Source organism: Protopterus annectens, chromosome 1.part1, assembly GCF_019279795.1.
Source record: "Protopterus annectens isolate FY-2018-M chromosome 1.part1, PAN1.0, whole genome shotgun sequence".
Taxonomy (NCBI): domain Eukaryota; kingdom Metazoa; phylum Chordata; order Ceratodontiformes; family Protopteridae; genus Protopterus; species Protopterus annectens.
The window spans coordinates 1,211,835,632-1,211,855,977 of NC_056726.1; the positions used below are offsets into that span (position 1 = coordinate 1,211,835,632).

Genomic DNA, 20,346 nt, shown 5'->3' on the forward strand with positions numbered 1-20,346 from the left:
TACGGTGTCCAATATAGACAGTCTTCCTAGCCACATTGGCAGTGTGAGTGTCACATAACAGGTTACTGTCCACTTGTGTCCCTAGGTCCCTGATTACTCCTTCCATACATAATGGATTACCACCTATGTGGTAATTTGTGAGTACCTTGTTTGGTATTTGGTGAGACATTCATACTGTCCAGTGTCTTCAGGACAGCTGGGTGGGGTTCCTGTGTGTGAGAGTGTGGTCTGTAGCATGCTACAGACTGTACAGCAGTTTTGCCTACGGTTAGTTGCACATGGATGGTCTCCGATGCTTTGTGCATTGTCAGTTACCTGGACATGTGAGTGTCTGTGCTGAATATGGATACTCCCCCTCCTTTTATGTTTTGGTCCAGGTTTTGGGGCCATAACGCATGATATGAGGTATAACCTGGTAGTGCTGGTGTGCTGTCAGGAGCCTTGCTGCAGGTTTCTGTCACTGCACGGACATCAATGTTCTCCATACTGGAGAGGGCCTCGGGAGCATGCATATTGAGGTTTACACGTCTGGCATTGGTCAGCATTACCCTTATGTTTCTTTCCACTTATGTATTCTAGGGTGGTGGGTTAGTCTTTTCAGCCTTGCCTACAAAAGGCTCTATGGAGGTGGCAAAAGCCTTATCCAATATCCAGATGCCCAGGGGTAACAGGTGCAAGCCATCCCTGGAACAGCAGCGTGGCTTGTCAAGCATGACATTCCAAGCAGACAGACATTGGATCCCCTTGGAATGACACCAGTAATTGTGCCACTTGTTAAAGCTGATCATTCTGTGTTTGTACTGTGGCATCATTCTTGGTGAGGGTAGGATGCTGCAAATGGTCAGTGTCATACTGGCCTGGACTACATAATCGGAGAGCTCATCTATGTCTCTTTTCATGTAGTCTGGGAAGGTACATCTCAGGTCATTCACGCCAGCATGGACAATGACTGCATCATATTTCTACTTGCTTTGGGGTGACCTGCATACTTGTGTTATGTGGCGTATTGTAGCAGCCTACAGGCAGCTTTCTGCACCCTTTCCCTTGTTCAGTCTGGTGAGCGGGACAGCAGTGTGTCTGACTATGGAGTCACCTATTACAACTGTATCAGGCATGTTGTTTCTCCTTCTGGCCTGTGACTGTTTGGCACACCAGCTTTGTGTACTATGTGTTGCATGTGCTATGTTTGGAGGTTGTGGTTGCTTGGGTGTCTGCTTTGGAGGCCTCTGTTGATGTGGTGTGTTTGTAATTAGGGCCTCCGGGAATGTTTTTCTGTGTTTATGTCTTTGGTTTGCAGTTGTGATAGGTCTATGTGGGACTGGGTTTGTGGTGTGTGTGATTACCTTCTCCTCCTGACTAGTTTTGACAGTACTGAGTTGAGGGAGCTCAGCCTCCGGTTTGGATAAATGGTTTCATCTCTCACATATATTTCTATTTCTTGGGGGGAGTTGAGGGTTGTCTGTGTACTTGCGGCAGGTGTAACATTGCCTCAAGATTGACAGATTCAACTTTTTGTAGCTGTCCTTAGTGGATTGTATGGGTGGACATATTTTATTGCCATACTACTGATCAGTGATTACTTCCCTTTTTATGTTTGCTCTATCATGTAGTAGCTTCCTCATTCTCTTGCATGGTTTGGTAATGGCTGGAGTCCACCATGCCAGATGCCTGCGTGTATGGCATTGTGTCTTGGTTTTATTTGGGATTGCATAATCCAAGCATTCCTGGCAGTGTTCATGGAATAAACACCAACGGCCAGCAAAGTAGTTCCAAAGCTTTATTCCATCACAAAATGGACATAAAAATGTCCTAGGCAGTACTTATACGATTTCAAACCGGTTTCGGCATCAAGCCTTCCTCAGTGAAGCTGAATAACTGTACCACCAATGCATAAAGCGCTCTTATATATCCTCATACATAATAAATCCACCAGTCATGTTGATTGTTGTGGTGCTGATTAAAGCAAAACATATATATCCTATCTTGAGGCTTGGATCCTCATTTTATATGCATCAAAAACAATAATTAAACAACAAAGGTCATAAAATAAAATGAAAATAGTAACAATGTTATAGTATATAAACAAAAATATATGGGACAGCAGGAATTGTGGTTAATATACTATTCCTATGATCGTATAACATCCTCATACAATCAAAATAAAGTATACCACTGAAAAAACAATCATATAGTATAGAATAATACTGTGTCAAAATATGGTAAATACCTATTTAATACCGAATAACCATAGTGTCTATCACTATATTTTATAGGGAAAAAATCACAATAACCACAATAATGGTTATATTATATTAAATATGAAAATACATCTGTGAGCCATCAGTGTTGTGTACCAATAGGACAACAACCCATAAGTGAATTATAATTCATAAATGGTCATTGAGACCTGGAGAGAACAAGGCCCCCAGATGGATTATCCAATATTTTTCTTTAAAGGTCAATGTATTTTCCCAACCTTGTTGATGGCGTCTATCCCCCACTATACGATCAGTGATAGTAAACATAAAGTTAGCAGTAGGATGTTTGAGTGTATGTTGATACAAGGCATTAGTAGTTTTTTTATTTCTGATGTTACTCCTGTGCTCACCGATCCTAATCCTTAGTGACCGTGAAGTTTTGCCTACATAAAAAGATGAACAGTGACATGTGGCCAGGTAAATTACCCAGCTACTCGAACAATTCCCAAAAATTCTTAAATCATACACTTTACTTGTGTTGGCACTACTAAACTGTTTAGTTTTGTTCACCTGGTTGCAGGACATACAGTGCCCACATGGAAAAGTGCCCACCAATTCATTACCACTGATAGTCAATTGTTTGTATTTGGCTCCCCCACTGTCATGATGTTTGTAATGTGAGAAAATAGAACCCAATGTTCTACCCCTTCTATATGAGAATTGGCATCGGTCACCCAATTGTTGTCTAAGATATTCATTGGCACGTAAAATATTCCAATTATTATCCATGATATTTCGGATGATCTGATGATTTCTCCCATATGTTGTTACAAATCTCAGGGCACAGTCTGCTTTCTTAGCTTTACTGGTCTTATACTCCAACAACTGAGTTCTAGGTTGTCTGTCTGAACATGTTTTGGCTGATATAATATCAAATGGACGGTATCCTCTATCCAAAAATCGTTTGGTTAAATCCATGCTGGCATCCTCGTAATCAATCAATGAAGAACTAATACGTTTCATCCGAAGAAACTGAGATTTTGGAATATTGCGGACGGTGTGGCATGGATGCATGCTAGATGCATGTAGTAATGTATTATATTCTGGATATTTACGATGTATTTTAGTACCCAATGTATTATCCGGGTTTCTATAAACAGTAACATCCAGAAATTCGATGGAATTTGGATTACTATTGACAGTAAATTTAATACCCCACACATTATTGTTGAGATATTCAAGGAATTCCTGAAGGTATTCAATATCTGCACGCCACACCATCCAGCAGTCATCCAGATATCTTCGCCAAATGTCCATTTCAACCAAATAAATGTTGTGTGATGTATTATATATCAGACATTCTTCCAAGTAGGCCATAAACAGGTCTTAGACAACAATTGGGTGACCGATGCCAATTCTCATATAGAAGGGGTAGAACATTGGGTTCTATTTTCTCACATTACAAACATCATGACAGTGGGGGAGCCAAATACAAACAATTGACTATCAGTGGTAATGAATTGGTGGGCACTTTTCCATGTGGGCACTGTATGTCCTGCAACCAGGTGAACAAAACTAAACAGTTTAGTAGTGCCAACACAAGTAAAGTGTATGATTTAAGAATTTTTGGGAATTGTTCGAGTAGCTGGGTAATTTACCTGGCCACATGTCACTGTTCATCTTTTTATGTAGGCAAAACTTCACAGTCACTAAGGATTAGGATCGGTGAGCACAGGAGTAACATCAAAAATAAAAAAACTACTAATGCCTTGTATCAACATACACTCAAACATCCTACTGCTAACTTTATGTTTACCATCATTGATCGTATAGTGGGGGACAGAAGCCATCAACAAGGTTGGGAAAATACATTGACCTTTAAAGAAAAATATTGGATAATCCATCTGGGGGCCTTGTTCTATCTAGGTCTCAATGACCATTTATGAATTATAATTCACTTAGGTTGTTGTCCTATTGGCACACAACACTGATGGCTCACAGATGTATTTTCATATTTAATATAATATAACCATTATTGTGGTTATTGTGATTTTTGCCCTATAAAATATAGTGAAGGACACTATGGTTATTAGGTATTAAATAGGTATTTACCATATTTTGACACAGTATTATTCTATACTATATGATTGTTTTTTCAGTGGTATACTTTATTTTGATTGTATGAGGATGTTATACGATCATAGGAATAGTATATTAACCACAATTCCTGCTGTCCCATATATTTTTGTTTATATACTATAACATTGTTACTATTTTCATTTTATTTTATGACCTTTGTTGTTTAATTATTGTTTTTGATGCATATAAAATGAGGATCCAAGCCTCAAGATAGGATATATATGTTTTGCTTTAATCAGCACCACAACAATCAACATGATTGGTGGATTTATTATGTATGAGGATATATAAGAGCGCTTTATGCATTGGTGGTACAGTTATTCAGCTTCACTGAGGAAGGCTTGATGCCGAAACCGGTTTGAAATCGTATAAGTACTGCCTAGGACATTTTTATGTCCATTTTGTGATCGAATAAAGCTTTGGAACTACTTTGCTGGCCTTTGGTGTTTTTTCATGGTTGGTTGGCCATGCAAGCTCTACGTGAGGGGTATGGTGTTCTTCAGTGTTCATGGAATGCCTGTATAACAGGTTCTGAGGTGTGGCCCATATTTTGCACCTGCACAGGGCCTTTAATGGATTCCACATCAGTTTGGAGGAGTGCAACTTTTGCTTTACACATGTTTTTCACTGTGGTTTTCTGGCCAGGGACTGTGGTCAGGATGTGTATATCTGGTGTGATTACTCTATGGTCTGGTCTTATCAGTGAGGGATACACTTCTCATCTTGCCATCCAGTACCCATGTTGCTGATTATCACATCCAGTATGCTTACCCCTCTTGTGGGAGTGGTACGTTGTTCCTGGGCATTTTGGTTTATGGATTCTAGGAACTTTTGTCCTACAGTGTTGGAGCTAGTATAATGCTCCCAGTCTATGTTTGGGCATTTTCAGTCACCCAATATAATGTGGTTTGGAGGGCTTGATATATTCATGTATTCCAACATAGGCCAAGGGCAGTTCCTGGTATAAGGATGGTAGTCTGTAGCAGGCTATAAACTGGGAGGCAGTTTTAGCCACTGTTACTTGACCATGGCTAGTCCATGCTGCTTCTTGTTGTGGTACCAACATGGGGGTGTGGTTATCCTTGACAATTATTGCTAGTCACCCTCCTTTTGTAGCTTGTTCCATGTTTTGAGGCTGTACAGCACAGTATGAGGTGTAACCTGGTAGTGTTAGGGTGCTGTTGTGAGCCTTGACTCAGTTTTCTCTTACAGGACAGATATCAACATTCTCCATACTGGGGGAGTTTAGACTGCATGCATCTTGCTTTTTAGACTTCTGGCATTGGGTAGCATTACATCTAGGTTCTTATCCCTTGTGATACCTATGGAGGTGGGTTTGTGTTTTGAGCCTTACCTATTCGGGGCACACTGTGGGTAACAACAGCCTTTGCCAATATACATAGGGCCTGGACTGATAGGTGCATGCCACCCCTAGCAGGTAGAGCATCATGTCATGCTCAGCATGTCATCCCAGGCTGGCACACATTGGCTCCCCTTTGACTAACTGCAATACTTCAGCCAATTATTGCAATTGATCATCTCATCATCATATTGTGGCATCATGCTTGGTGAGGGTAGGATGTTAGTCAGGGTCATCAAGTGTGCATATACTACATGGTGTTACATTGCTTAACACATGGCATTCATGCCTCAGGTGGTGCTGCAGGGCTGCCTCTGTCGGATGCACATACTACACTCCCTGTACATGTTTGAGAGCAGGTTATGTCATTTTAGGCATCCCTGTTATTATATGAGTGAGTCAGAGAGGGGTATCATTCCCAGGGTTCCTACTGAGCCAGTGTATGTGCTATGCATTGCCTCTTTGCCAAGGCCAGGGCATACTGGGCATGCCTTCTTCTGCCTACTGGGGCAGGCTGAGGTTGTTCCTCCTCTGAGTCACGCTCTGCCTGTGATGGCCTTGGCAATGGTGGGGGGCTGTTTGGCCCGGCCCTATGCTGGTCCTGCTGCAGCTGTTTTTGCAAGATCATATTATGTAGCATAGCACATACCATGACAATTTGGGTACATGTAGTTGGTGAGTACTGCAAGGCTCCACCAGATGTGTCCAGACACCGGAACCATGACTTGAGCAGCCCAAACACACGCTCTATTACATTATGTGTTTGTACGTGTGCCTCATTATGGCGTTCCTGTTCAGGTGTGTGTGCGTTTCTGATGGGTGTCATCAGCCACGGCTCCAGTGCATAACCTGCATCCCCCACTAGGTGTCCATGTGGGATGTCCCCATTGGCAAATGTCTGGTACAGCTACGTCAAATGCCAGATATGGGAATCATGGTAGCTCCCAGGGCAGCCAGCACACACATTCATTATTATGCCCTGGGCATCACACACGACCTGGCAGTTGATGAAGGGGAAGCCCTTGTGGTTAATGTAGGCCCTGCCCTGCTCACCAGCTGGTGCTTTGATGCGTATGTGCATGCAGTCTATTGCACCCACTACCTCAGGGTATTCCACTATTTGCTGGAAGAGACGCATATTGCTGGCCAATACCTCACAGGCATTGGGGAAATATACATGATCACCGACATGTGCTGACATGGCATCCAGGAACTGGTGCAGTACCCTGGAGGATGATGCCTGTGATATCCCCATCATATCACCAGTTGGTCTCTGAAAGGTATCTGTTGCTAGTATTCTTAGGCCAACATATACCTTGGTTTCCACTGGGATGGGTTCCCCTCTGTTGGTTCTGTGTGTGAGGCGTGGCCTGCACAGCTCGACAATTTGCTGCAGGAGGTCTCTGTCCACTCTATAGTGCTCCACTATCTCCAGCTCATGTAACCCATGGTAGGTGACCTTGGGCCTGTACACTCTTCTCCGTCTCCTCACTGTGGGTTGTCTGGCACCATTTGCATTGTCACCACCCTCAGCAAGTAGCCTATGTCTCCTTATGACAGCTATGGCAGCCCCTGGCATTTCTGCTCTGAGTTCAGCTTTTTCAGTTTTCACTTCTAATAGCTTACTCCTGTCTTGCAGTGTCTGTTGAGAGAAACATCCTGCACTGCTGTTTGCAGAGTTTTAAGTGCTTGGCTGAGCTACTATTCTGCCTGTGTAATTGCCTGCTTCTAATTGTTTTCACCTGCTAGCTCCAGCAGTATTCCCTGTTAGCTTCCTACTAATTCTGTTGCTTCCTGTTTCCTCTCTGTTTCCTCAGGGTGGAGCAACGCACATACCAGCAGAAACACGCTCACAGTGGCTTACATGCACGCACACATGCTTACATGGCTTAGAATCTTGTTTTTTGGGTTAAAACGCGTGCACACCAGCGCAAACAGTCTTAGAAGTCTGCCAACATGCTCCCACATGCTCAGTCTGCCTTACACACACACACTGCCCAACTCGCGCATCATGGTGTGCACACGTGCGCATGCACGCCCAGCGAGAAACGTTGGTGTAAGGAACAGTGTACACCTTCCATTTCTTGACTTTCCCATGCTTATCTTGTGGCACTCCTCTTTCTTGATATGTGTCTGACATATGTCATGTAACACTGACCTCCAATGAACTGCATTTCTTTCTGCCATTCCCCCCTGTGATGTCACCTATCTCCTACTCTATTCCTCCCCCTTATGTATCTCTTACACTACTCAGAATGTGCTCATTTGCTATGTGACAGTGGAATTCAGTATCCTAACACTCATTTACATCAGATTGCCTACTAATGCTTAGTTACATGTCTTAGACTCAGCTTCCCCCCTTAGCAACCACTAAACGGTGGCCATGTTGTTTTTGGTCTGCTGGTCCCTGCATTGTAAATCCATGTATTGCATAAAACCCACATTTGTGGGTTTATAACCTTCATTTTTATGTTTTAGATAGCGCAGCCCGTTTGCGCGGGGCTGCACTGCATTTAAACATCGGTGATCACCGAAAAAAAAAATATTTATTTCTCATATTTGCATCAGGGTACCTTGCCAATGGCCACATATTTGGCCATTGACACGCTACCTGACACATATGCACCCTTTATTTGGAGCTGATATGGCTCCATTGTGTTTTTTGCAGAAACGTACTCAGTTGTCAACTGAGTACATTTCTGCAGCTAAAACAGCTCTTACACGGGCTGCTTTGGGCTTCCTGGATCGCTAATCTACCTCATTTGCATGCCTTTCAGCTGCAAGTGAGGTGATTAGCATATCCACGCCCACTCCGTGTAAGAGACATTTTAGCTGGTCTCTTACACGGAATTTCGGGCTGTTCCTGGATCGCGAGGGCTGCATGGAGTCTTACACTACTCTTAGACTTTGTGCAAGCCTTCGTGAATCCTGCCCATTGTCTTTCTGTGACAGCATTCAAACACAATATTCTGTATCTGAAATGCCTGAATACAGTTTAATGTTGTGGGTATAAATTATCTGATATGTACCTCCTTGAACTACATGCACAGAGATATGGTGAAGCTCTCGGACAATGTGTGTTAAGCCAGTATGAGCCTACCACTGAGAAGCATTCTACCTTCTTCAAGGGTGATGGCACATTATGACCATAAAATAATTGACTTTAGTCTTTGGTGTCATTCCAAAGGGTACAGTAGTTGTCAGCATGGGAGGATATGGTCGACAGACCACCCTGCTTTGCCCAGAATGGTGTGTACCTGTTCCCTCTAGGCTTTTGAATATTAACTAATACATTGTTCTCCCCAATTATGCCTTTTAAGGCAATGCCAAACTGACAAAACCTCTGACATAGCAAAACCAACCCTAGAAGAAGTTGCTTCTGCTCAATGTCAGGAACCTAAACAAGAAACTCCACTTCCTCCAAGCTCTTTTGACATTGGGAAATGCAGACATTTGTACAGTTACTGAGACATGGTATAAAGCCACAGAAAAATATCCAGGAGTGCAGGGCTGGGCTCCAATGCCTTCCACACTTTTAGACTAATGCAAACATCAATGGTCCATAGCCTCAGCAACAAACCACTATATTAAACATGACACAAAAGTGTTTTCATCCTACAGGGTTATAAGACTTCTTCAGACACCTTTAGAAGTTCTAAAACAATCACATGACCCATTGGTGCCTAAATAATTAAAGCAGCAGTGTAGAAAACCTTCCATAAATACATTAAAAATTAATAACGGTTTATAATCTAATAATTAAATACTAAAATAATTTAATTAAAAACTGCCTATGTAGTGTAAACCTCAACTACTGCACAGAAGGAACAAAGGGTGGAAGAGTCTTAATTTACATCACAAGCAATCATACCTTAATGCTGGTCAAAGAGAATAACTGGCTTGAGCTTATCCACATCCAAATCATCAAAGACAAAGTCCCATACCATATCCTTGGGAGATATATGTCCACCTCTATGCCCCAGGAAATTCATGATACATACTTAAACTTACTAGAGTCACTCACCATTCAACCTAATACCATATTCATGGGTGATATTAACTACCCCACTTTAAACTGGGAATCATACATAATCCCAAATGTGCAGGTCCAGAGCTTCCTTGACTTTATCAACCCAATTACCCTGGACCAGATAGTTCATACACCAACTAGGAGAGATAACACACTGGATTTGTCCTCACTAGCCCCCCCCCCCCCCCATGTAATGTTCTTTCTGGTAAGGTTGGAAAATAAAGCTGTCCCCTTTGAAATAAAAACAAAACCTGGGAACCCTGCTAAAGCGGACTGTTTAGGAGCAATTCAAATGCAAATCCACTATTAAGTGATAAACTGTGAAAATTTCAAGCCCACTCTCTCTTCCAAGCCCCGAGAACACTTCTGCCTATGCAGAATTGTTCACAGAGACTCTGTATAATAATGTCAATAAATGCATGAAGACAATTGCGTCTACCAGGAATAAACACAAAACAAGCACAAGAAACAAGCCACCCTGGTGCAGTCCTAATATAAATAGGTTGTACAACAAAAGTAAGAAATTTATGGCAAAAATTAGGAAGTGCAATACCTAGCAGGATAAAAATCTCTCCAACCTAAGCAAGCATGTCAGAGGACAAATCATGTCTACCAAAGCCAAATCTGAGGTAAAAATAGCCTCCCAGGCCAAGGACAACCATAGGGCTTTGTTTTTTTTAGTTATGTCCCCAACCTCAAAAGCTGAAAGATACAGCAAATCTACTGGTTGACAAATTTGGCAACAATTTTACCCGTCTCCCTCCTTAGCCACCCCTCCAGAAATGTTATCAAAACATAATCATCCCCCATCTATCACAAGACAATATATCCTTGATGTATTCACCAAGACCAAGAATACCACATCAATAGGCCCCAATAATACCCTAGGATTCCCCCTAAATAATATGAAGTATACCACTAAAATCACTATTTAATTACAGCCTCCAGGCAGGCTTCATGCCACACAAATGGAGAACTTCAGCAGTCACTCCTCTGCGCAAGGGTGAGCCATCCTCTGACCAAGGGGAAATGACACACACATAAGCCTGATTAGTTTCATGTGCAAAGCCATGGAAAGAATTATCATGGCAATGATTAATAATGACACAGGAAATATTCAGACACTTCCAACCCAGTTTGGTTTCATCGAAGGCAGATCATGCAGACTTATTCAAGAAGGTCACCAAAGCAATGGATGGGGGCAAAATAGTTCATGCAGCCTACTTTGATCTGGCCAAGGCATTTGAGAAAATACCCCACTTGGACATTATGGACAAACTCATGGAACTAGGTATAAATCCCTGTTTCACTGTTCACTTGCCGATTGGCTCTCAGATAGAACACAAGAAATTAGGATAGTGGAGTCCTCCTAGAGGAGTCCATCAGGGCTTTGTGCTGGGTCCACTCCTTTTTGGCATCTATTTCTCTGAATTCAAGGCCTAAACTGAGAGCCTCTGGCTGACCACATTTGTTGACGACTGCAAGTTAGTTACAGTCACAGAATCCCCCCAAGATACAACTATCCTCCAAGAAAGACTGACCCAGGGAAATAACTGGTTTCAGAACATGATCTGAAATTAAATGACAAGACATGCATAATATTATACTTTGGGAAGTCAGGCACTCATGGAAACTACCTTAGTGATAATAAACCCCTAACAGTAGATCCAGTAGTCAGGAATTTTTGGGATGTTTATAGACAGTGATCAGGCTTTCAACCATCATGCTTCTATAGTAGTAAGGAAATCAGAATCACAATCACATTAATTGGCCAAGTATGCACGCATACAAGGAATTTGACTCCAGTTTCAGTGACTCTCCAAGTATGAATTACATAAACAACATACATACAACTATTAAGAGCAAAACAAATGACATATATGCAACTATTAAGAACAAGACAAAAAAGTAAATATACATAAACATATACATAAACATATACATAAACATATACATACACATATACATATACCTATACGTATACATACAAGGTGCAAAGTGCAACTCAGTGCACAAAATACTAAAATAAACTCTGAAAGAAACAAGTATAAACAATATGTAAACAACACTGCAGAATCCTTGGAGGCTTGGGAAAAAGAATACCCAAACCTAATAAGCTGAGTCAACCGTTTATGAATGTGATAACCTGTGGAAAAAACTGCTCTTATATATGTTTGTTTTGGTGCATATTAATCTATAACATTTTGCTGATGGTAATAGCTCAAAAATATGGTGGCCTTGATGTAAAGGGTCAGTGATAATTTTCCTGACCCTTTTCATGACTCTGGAATAGTACGTGTCCTGTAAGGAGGGCAAACTAGCACAAATTATATTTTCGACAGACCTGACTATTCGATGTAACCTATTTTTGTCATGATTAGACAGAGATCCAAACCACACTGTTATGGATGTGCTGAGAACAGACTCAATGACTGCTGTATAGAACTAATCAACAGTTCCTGTGAGAGGTTGAACTTCCTCAGCTGTCGCAGAATGTACATTTGCTGTTGTGTCTTTTTTATGACGGACCCTACACTGGTCTAACACTACAAGTCCTGGAAGATTATAAAACTTCTTTATTTATTTTTATTTTATTTTATTTTATTTTACATTTGTTGACCGGGCTAGTTTAGCTGGATGCATGTCCATTTTCAGTAGAGGCCCCAGGAGAAAAGCTCCAAAAATAAAAAATAGAAATAATAATAATACATACATATTTTAAGAGTAATAACAGATAAAAATAGTAGCTGATAAAATGTGCAAAAAGTAAAAAAAGTTATTACATAAAAAAGCAGTTGTTACTAAATAATATATTTTTTTTTTTTTTTTTTATTTACAAAATAATTAGTCTTAGCAGGAATAGAATTTGCAGTAGGAATCAGGGGTATTGTACATAAGATACAATATCCATGTAAATGTACATATTCTTTATGATAACATGGTATTATGTTTGTTTAGGGAAATAATTATAGAGTAAGGAGTAGTTGTAGTTCAGAAGGAGAGAGGTTAGTCAGGCTTAGTACAGGAGCATAGCCAGTGTTTCTTTAGGAATAGCTTTAGATTCTTTTTAAAGAGTGAAAGAGAACTTTGTGAAGTTAGTTCAGTGGGTAGTACATTCCATAGCTTTCCTACAAAGTTAGAGTATAGGGAATCGCCTGCTGAGTGAGTGGATCTTGAAGTATTAATAAGTAGTTTATCTGAGGAGCGTAGGTTCTTTTTATTATTATTATAAGGAGTAATGAGGGTAGAGAGTATCGGGGTGTGGGTGGTTTTATACAGGGCCTTGTGAACTATGGGGAGCTGTAGAAATTTAAGCTGATTGTGAAATTCTAACCAGTCTAGTTGTTTTAGATTCAGACAGTGATGAGTTTTGAAAGGGGAGCCTGTGGCAAATCTAGCAATATTATTATAGGATGTGGCCAGTTTGTTGAGGTTGTTTTTAGAAAGGTTAGTATATATGGGGGAGGCATAGAATAGAGTTGAGATTAAATGGGTTCTGGCTGTAACAGTCCTAGCTACTGGAGTAAGAAAGGGCTTAATTCTGTAAAGGGATCCCAGTTTTTTGTTCACTGATTTTATTGTGTTGTTTATATGGGTATCAAAGTTGAGGTTGTTGTCAATTGTTATTCCTAAGAGTTTAGTGGTTAGGTCGGGACAAATGATGGTGCCGTCATTTGATATAAGTGTGAGATGTATGGAGGTGGATTTTCGGGTTGGTGTGAAAAGTAAGAGTTTAGTTTTTTGTGGGTTAAGAAGGAGGCAGCACTTTAAGAAACATTGTTCTACAGTACTGAAAGCTTTTTGGGTTAGAGCTTTAAGTTCAGTTTCAGAGGAGCCTGTACAGATAATGGTAGAGTCATCTGCATATTGAATGCATGTGGTGTGTGGTATTGCTGCTTGTAGGTCATTAATATAAATGGAGAAAAGGAGTGGGCCTTGAATGGATCCCTGAGGAGCACCGAGGGAGATGGGTAGATTATCAGACAGTTTATTTTGCCACAATACAGCCTGCTGGTGGTTTTCAAGATAAGATTTAAACCAATTCATGGTTAGGGGATCAAGTGAAAGGGATTTCAGTATGTGCAGGAGAAGTTGGTGATTAACCATGTTGAAGGCTTTCGATAAGTCAATGAAGACTGCTGAGGAAAGAATATTATTGTTATGGTTATTGTTGATGGTGTCTGAAAAGGATAGCAGGGCAGTGGTGGTACTGTGGAAAGGTCTGAAACCATGGCAGTTGGCAAGTAAGTCATAGTTGAGAAGGTGTGAGAGTGGTTGCTTATGGATACATTTTTCCATTATTTTTGCAAGGGGAGATAGCAGAGCTATTGGGCGGAAGTTAGAATAGTCATTGGAGTGTCCCCCTTTATGTAGTGAAATGATATGGGAAATTTTCCATATAGATGGGATAGTTCCTTCATTTATGGTTCTACTGATCAGTATAAAAATGGGGAAAGCGATGGCTTTAGCTCCTTTTTGCAAGAATTTGTCAGGGAGTTGGTCAGCTGAGGGGGTGGTAGGTTTTAATTTTAGGAGAAGGGAACAAATAAAGGAAGTAGACACTGGTTGAAAATAAAATGGAGGAGGTGGGATAGTGGTTGAAGTAGGAAGATTTGAGGTATCTGGAGAAAGATGGCTGGCAAGATTTTTGATAGCATTAGTGAAAAAAGAATTAAAGGCATTAGCCGTTTGTAAGGGGTTGTCAGGGTTAGAGCCAAGTGGGTTGGGAGTGATTGATTGACCTGGGTGAAGGAATTTGTTAATGCTGGTCCAAAATTTTTGAAGTGCATTGTGGTAGGTTTGCTGTGTTTGAAGGAAGAAGTTCTTTTTGTCTGATAGAATGGCTTTTTTGGTATTATTTCTATGATATTTAAAGGTTTGGTGATCTGAAGGACTTTTAGTAGCACGCCATTTTGCCCAGGATTTATTTCTAAAAAGGATTTTTTGCCTAGTATTATTGGTGAGCCAAGGTGCTGGTCTACTTTTATTTCTAACTGAGCGTGATGGGGCGTGATGATTCAGGATTGTTAGAAATGTAGTGTTAAAGTATTCTATGGCTTCATTGAGTAGAAGATATTTTAATGGTGACCAATTACATTGTTTAAGTTCAGTTTGGAAAAGTTCTGGGTTAAAATTCTTTTTGGTGCATATAGTTCTGTAGGAGAGAGGGAGAGTTAGGTTGGTCTTATGTCTGATAATATAGGTTAGTGAATGGTCACTGAGGTCATCTGGGATGGTCCCTGATTTATACATTTGATGAGGATTATTAGTAAGTATCCAGTCCAAGGTACTTTCTTTGTTGTTGGTTCTATTAGTTCTGGTGGGGGCGTTAATAGTTTGTGTGAAGCCATAAAGGTTAATATGGGTGGTAGGGTGTATATTACAGCAGGTCATCCAGTCTATATTGAAGTCTCCTAGGACTAAGGTTTCTTGTGGCAGATTGGTAGAAAGCCAGTTAAGGATATTTTCAAGTGTACTAATATTATTACCTGGGGGAAGGTATATACAGATAATGTTTATGGTCTTATAAGAGTTGATTAGCAGTTTGGTGATAAGTATTTCAGCACTATTGTCTGATGGTGGGTTCAGGTTTAGAGTAGTAACCTGTAGCTCTATTTTATAGAGGATAGCTACCCCTCCTCCTTTTTTGGCTGTGCGGTCAAGTCTGGTTATATTGTAACCTGGTGGGGTGATTTCATTGTCCTTAACAGTAGGTTTTAGCCAAGTTTCGGATAAGCATAAGATATCAAATAAGTGGACATCTAAAAGGGCATGAAGTTGAGCAATTTTATTGCCAATGCTGCGAATATTGAGGTGAGCTATAGATAGTGAGTTAGGTGGTTTGGTGGTAGGGGTATTAGTTTTGTTTGGATTGCAGTTTGGAGTGTTTAGGGTATAGTTTGGGCCTGGGTTTGGGTGAATGTCCCCATCTAGTAACAGGTGTTGGAGTATTATGTGTTTAGGGTGGAGAGGCTTATAGAAGAAGTCAATTGCTTTTCTAGCATTTTGTTTGGTATACTTTATATGAGATAGTCTATGATATTTGGCAAGTAGGTAGCTTGGTTTGAATATGAGGTTAAGAAATGTTTGGTGACTAATTAATGGTGGGGTGGAGGTTTGTTTAGAGGGGGAGAGAAGTGTAGAATATAAAGGTTGTGTATGTTACAGAAGTGTGATAGGAAAGGATAGTAAAGTATTGTAAGCTGGTAGGAGAGTAATTAGATAGGTAGGGGGTTGACACAAGAGGGGTTAAGAGTTGGGGTAAAAAAAATCACAAGGGTGTATTAAGATAATAGTGGTGAGGTGATAATTGTTTTTGTTGTAAAACTTGAAGGATTCCACAACTGACACAGCAGTATTAAATATAAAGAAGGGGGATAATATTGTAGTACCACTACTAAAGTCCACTGTCATCTCCACAGTTTTAAGAGTGTTCAGTTCCAGAATATTCTGACTACACCAAAGGGCTAGCTGCTCAACCTCCCATCTGTATGCAGACTCATCACCAATCCTGATGAGCCCGATGATAGTTGTATCATCTGCACATTTAATAAGTTTGACAGAGGGGTCCTTAGAAGTGCAGTCATTAGTGTAGAGGGAGAATAGCAGTGGGGAGAGCACACATCCCTGGGGGGCACCTGTATTGATTGTGTGATAGCTAGATGTAAATTTCCCTAGTTTCACCTGTTGTTTCCTATTGTTTTGAAAATTGGTGATCCACTGAGAGGTGGAAGCAGGAACAGAAAGCTGGGAGAGTTTCAAGTGAAGAAGTTCTGGAATTATTATATTAAATGCAGAGCTGACGTCCACAAACAGAATCCTTGCATATGTCCCTGGGTTGTCAACATGTTGCAAGGTATAGCACAGGCCCATATTAACTGCATCATCCACTGACCAGTTCTCTTGATAAGCAGACTGAAGGGGGTCCAATGAGGGAGTTGTAATATCCTTGAAGTGAGCTAACACCAGCCTCTCAAAAGTCTTCATGACCACCGATGGGTGAGGAACAGGCCTGTAGTCATTCAGTCCTTTTATAGTAGATGTTTTAGGCACTGGAATTATTGTGGCTTGTTTGAAACATAAGGGAACATCACACAGCTCTAATTATTTACTAAACATCCAAGTAAAAACAGGAGCCAGTTGATCAGCACATGTTTTTAAACAGGAGGGTGAAACCCCATCTGGACCAGCTGCTTTCTTAATTTGCTGTCTTTTAAAAAATTATACACATCCTCCACAGAGATAATTAATGCAGGCTGAATGTGAGAATGTGTGGAAGAGAGAGACATATGAGTCTGAACACTGACAGAGCTGGTAACAGTGTCATCTGTAGCTTCAGGCTTATCAAAGTTGCAGTAAGAAGCATTGAAGTCATCAGCCAGCTGATAATTTGCTGCAGTGTAGGGAGTTGGATTCCTGTAGTTCGTAACGTTTTGTAGACTTTTCCACACAAATGCAGGATCATTGGCTAAAAACTATTTTTTTCAGCTTTTCAGAATGGTTCTTCTAGGCCACTTCGACTTATTTTGTCAGTGTGTTCCTTGCCTGTCTAAAAAGTGTTCTATCCCTACTTCTGTAGGCATCTTCCTTGGCTTGAAGAAGCTGCTTAAGTTTAATAGTAAACCAGGGTTTGCTGTTATTAAATTTTAACCTGGTCTTAGTGGAGACAGACATACCTTCACAGAAGCTGGTATAAGATGCTACTGTGTATGCCAGTTCATGCAAGTTAGCAGCAGAATCTTCAAAAAACACTCCAGTCTGTACAATCAAAGCAGGCTTGCAGCTTCAGCTTAGCCTCAGTAGTCCACCTTCTAACTGCATTGACCACAGGTTTAACAGATTTTAACTTGATCTTATAGACAGGAAAAAAATGGATCAGACAGTGGTCAGAAAAGCCCAAAGCTGCACGGGGGACAGCATGATAAGCATGTTTTAACATTGTATAACAATGATCCAGTGTGTTCCTGTCTCTGGTAGGACACTTTATATGCTGTGTAAATCAGTCTATATTGCACAAATCATAATCAAGGGTGTGACACATAGGCCAAGCAAGTCATTGTTCCACTGTTTTCAGCCTTCATAAGACCAGTCGTTGAGTGCAAAGCCCTCTTTGGTAATTGTCTGACCAGGCACATGCAACAAATAGAACATCAGTAGAGATTCCTCCCAAATAAGATACAGAGCATAAACAACAAAGTTCATATTATATAGGTAGCAGGCTAGTTGTCCTGGTGGGCCATTTTAAGCCTAGCCAGTTTCTCTTCCAAAGGTGAGAATCAAACCTTGGTCCTTGCGTCAGTGAGATAACCATAATAACCATTATAACAAATCCTACCATGTTCTATGTAGACTAAATCAAAGCCCTGCATTCGGTCTTCTACAGACTGTTGAGGGGTAATTTATACCTGGCATACAAGGCATCCTTATATCCTGCTGATCTGATGGACCTTCTGCATCCACTAAACAAATAGCATCAGAAATACCTGATCTAACCCTTGTTTGCAACATAAAAAAGATATGCTGGAGGAGCTGGTATGTGTCTTTGAGAATTTCCCACCTCTGGAAGAGGCTTCTTATCCATGTGAAGCAGAGGTCTTCCCTAAAACAATTCAAGTGTAATTTGGGCCAGTGGCTGGAGAAATTCACCCCTGGTCTGACAGCTATAACTCTAATAGATAGAGGCAGCCTGTAAATGCTTGACCACAAAAGTCCTAGCCTAAATATACCCCTTATAATAATCGTAAGGTTTCTAAACTTGTAGATACATTTGGGATGCACGGCTAGGCTTAAAAAGACCTCTGTGGTCATTAGACTAGTATACACCTATGAAGCTATAAACAAACATACTGGTTGTATATCGAAAGTGTACTGCTGACATTTTTAGGTCCTGTCCCATGCGGGCGGATTACTGAACTAAACAGAAGAGCTGCATTGCTGAATGCCAATCACTGAAGGTTGCCACAGCTGTGAGGGTGTGGAGAGATGATATTTCAGAGGCTGAGCTGGTTGTAATTCTGTCTGGGGTAATACTAGAATGGCTTCAGACTATTAACCTGAAGGTCTTCTATTTGCTCTTTGCATAGTGACAAACTCATAGACTTTACTGCCTTTTGCCTTTTCATTACTCAGAAGGTAAACCAAGTACTTGTAACACAAATGGAATCCCATACATTTGCAAAACAGTGAACCTAAACCAAAAATCAAATGCAACAAGGAACCAGCAGGACAACCAAGACTGTTCAGCACTTTTGGCTTTAATAATACACAAAGACTTTGAGCATTATTAAGCCAAAAGTGCTAAACAGTCCAAGTTGCTCTGCCGGTACCATTCTTCATGACTGAAAATGGTCTTTGGACCATAATGTTCACCCAGTTATCAAACTGTTAAATATTAATAGATAAACACGCTTATATGTACTGTGCCGAATACATACTGTCATGCGTTGTGGTGTGGTTTTCAGTGAAATAAGCCTGACCAATGCACCACATACTTTTCTGTACTTTCATTGCACATTCTGTGTATCCCAGATCATGAGAGTCAGCAGATTATAGCTTCATAGATTCATTTGTCAACCTTATGACCAACTGGCATATATACGATTGGTGCAACCTCATTTTTCTATTTTCTACTTGACCTATAATTATATATACATATATATAGACTACCCCTGAAAGATATTAACGACTGGCTTTCTGTAGTTGTAGTGGGAACTTATTCTCTAATCTTTGAAGATGCTAAGTAGCTCACTTATATGGTGTATATAATGATGCAGGCAACTGTTTTTATACTGAAGTGGCTGCACTATTGTTTGAATGATATTGTTTATGTTTTGCTTACTGGGTTAGCTTTCCTGCTCCTGGACAACTTCAATATGGCATATGTTTTACTTTTGAGAAGAGCATGAGCTGATCAGAACAGTAGGCTGAGTGTAAATCAGTCTGATTTGGATGCTGCACCTACCAAACGATCCACTGCATTTTGATGTCTAGATCTGATATGATGCTGTCACCACTGCTTTCTTTCCTATAGAATGTGTCTGGTGCCATTGGTAGGACCACCTACAATGTATTGTATTTTCATGTCTTTATATTGCAGAACCTATGCATGCATTGTGTATTAAATTACAGTATTCATATTCATTAGATGGGAGGGGCACTCTTTCCATTGCTTGTTATCAAGGCCAGGTGGGTTACATGATGCACGCTTCTGCCACTGCACTATATATAGATCCCTGCATCTGATATGGTGCTACACCCACAGTGGCTGCTATACAGTACTGTCAATTGGACTTTGTATTTTTTAATGTCTGTGACTCTGCATAATAATATTTTTACAGAAATGAATATCTTATCAGACAATTTAGTAATTGCATTTGTGTGCATACTTTTTTTTTTTTTTTTGCCATTTCAGCATACCTCTCAGATACTATGATTTAGGCATAGTGCTATGATTTTGGCCCTCAGAATTAGCCTTGCTTCTCCTAGATTTATGATGTCCCTCGTAAAGTCACACCCTTTATGTGACACATTATTTATTATTTATTATTTATTGTGACACCCTTTATGGGTGCACACTTTATTATACACATTATGTCTACACAAATATTCCCTATATTCCC

General features: G+C 40.5%; 1 protein-coding gene across 1 annotated transcript in view; it reads right to left on the bottom strand.

Annotated features, from left to right (window-relative positions):
• The window catches only part of LOC122809287 (deleted in malignant brain tumors 1 protein-like), a 471,120-nt gene that overhangs the window by 269,631 nt on the left and 181,143 nt on the right, over window positions 1-20,346 (bottom strand). The window lies entirely within an intron of this gene.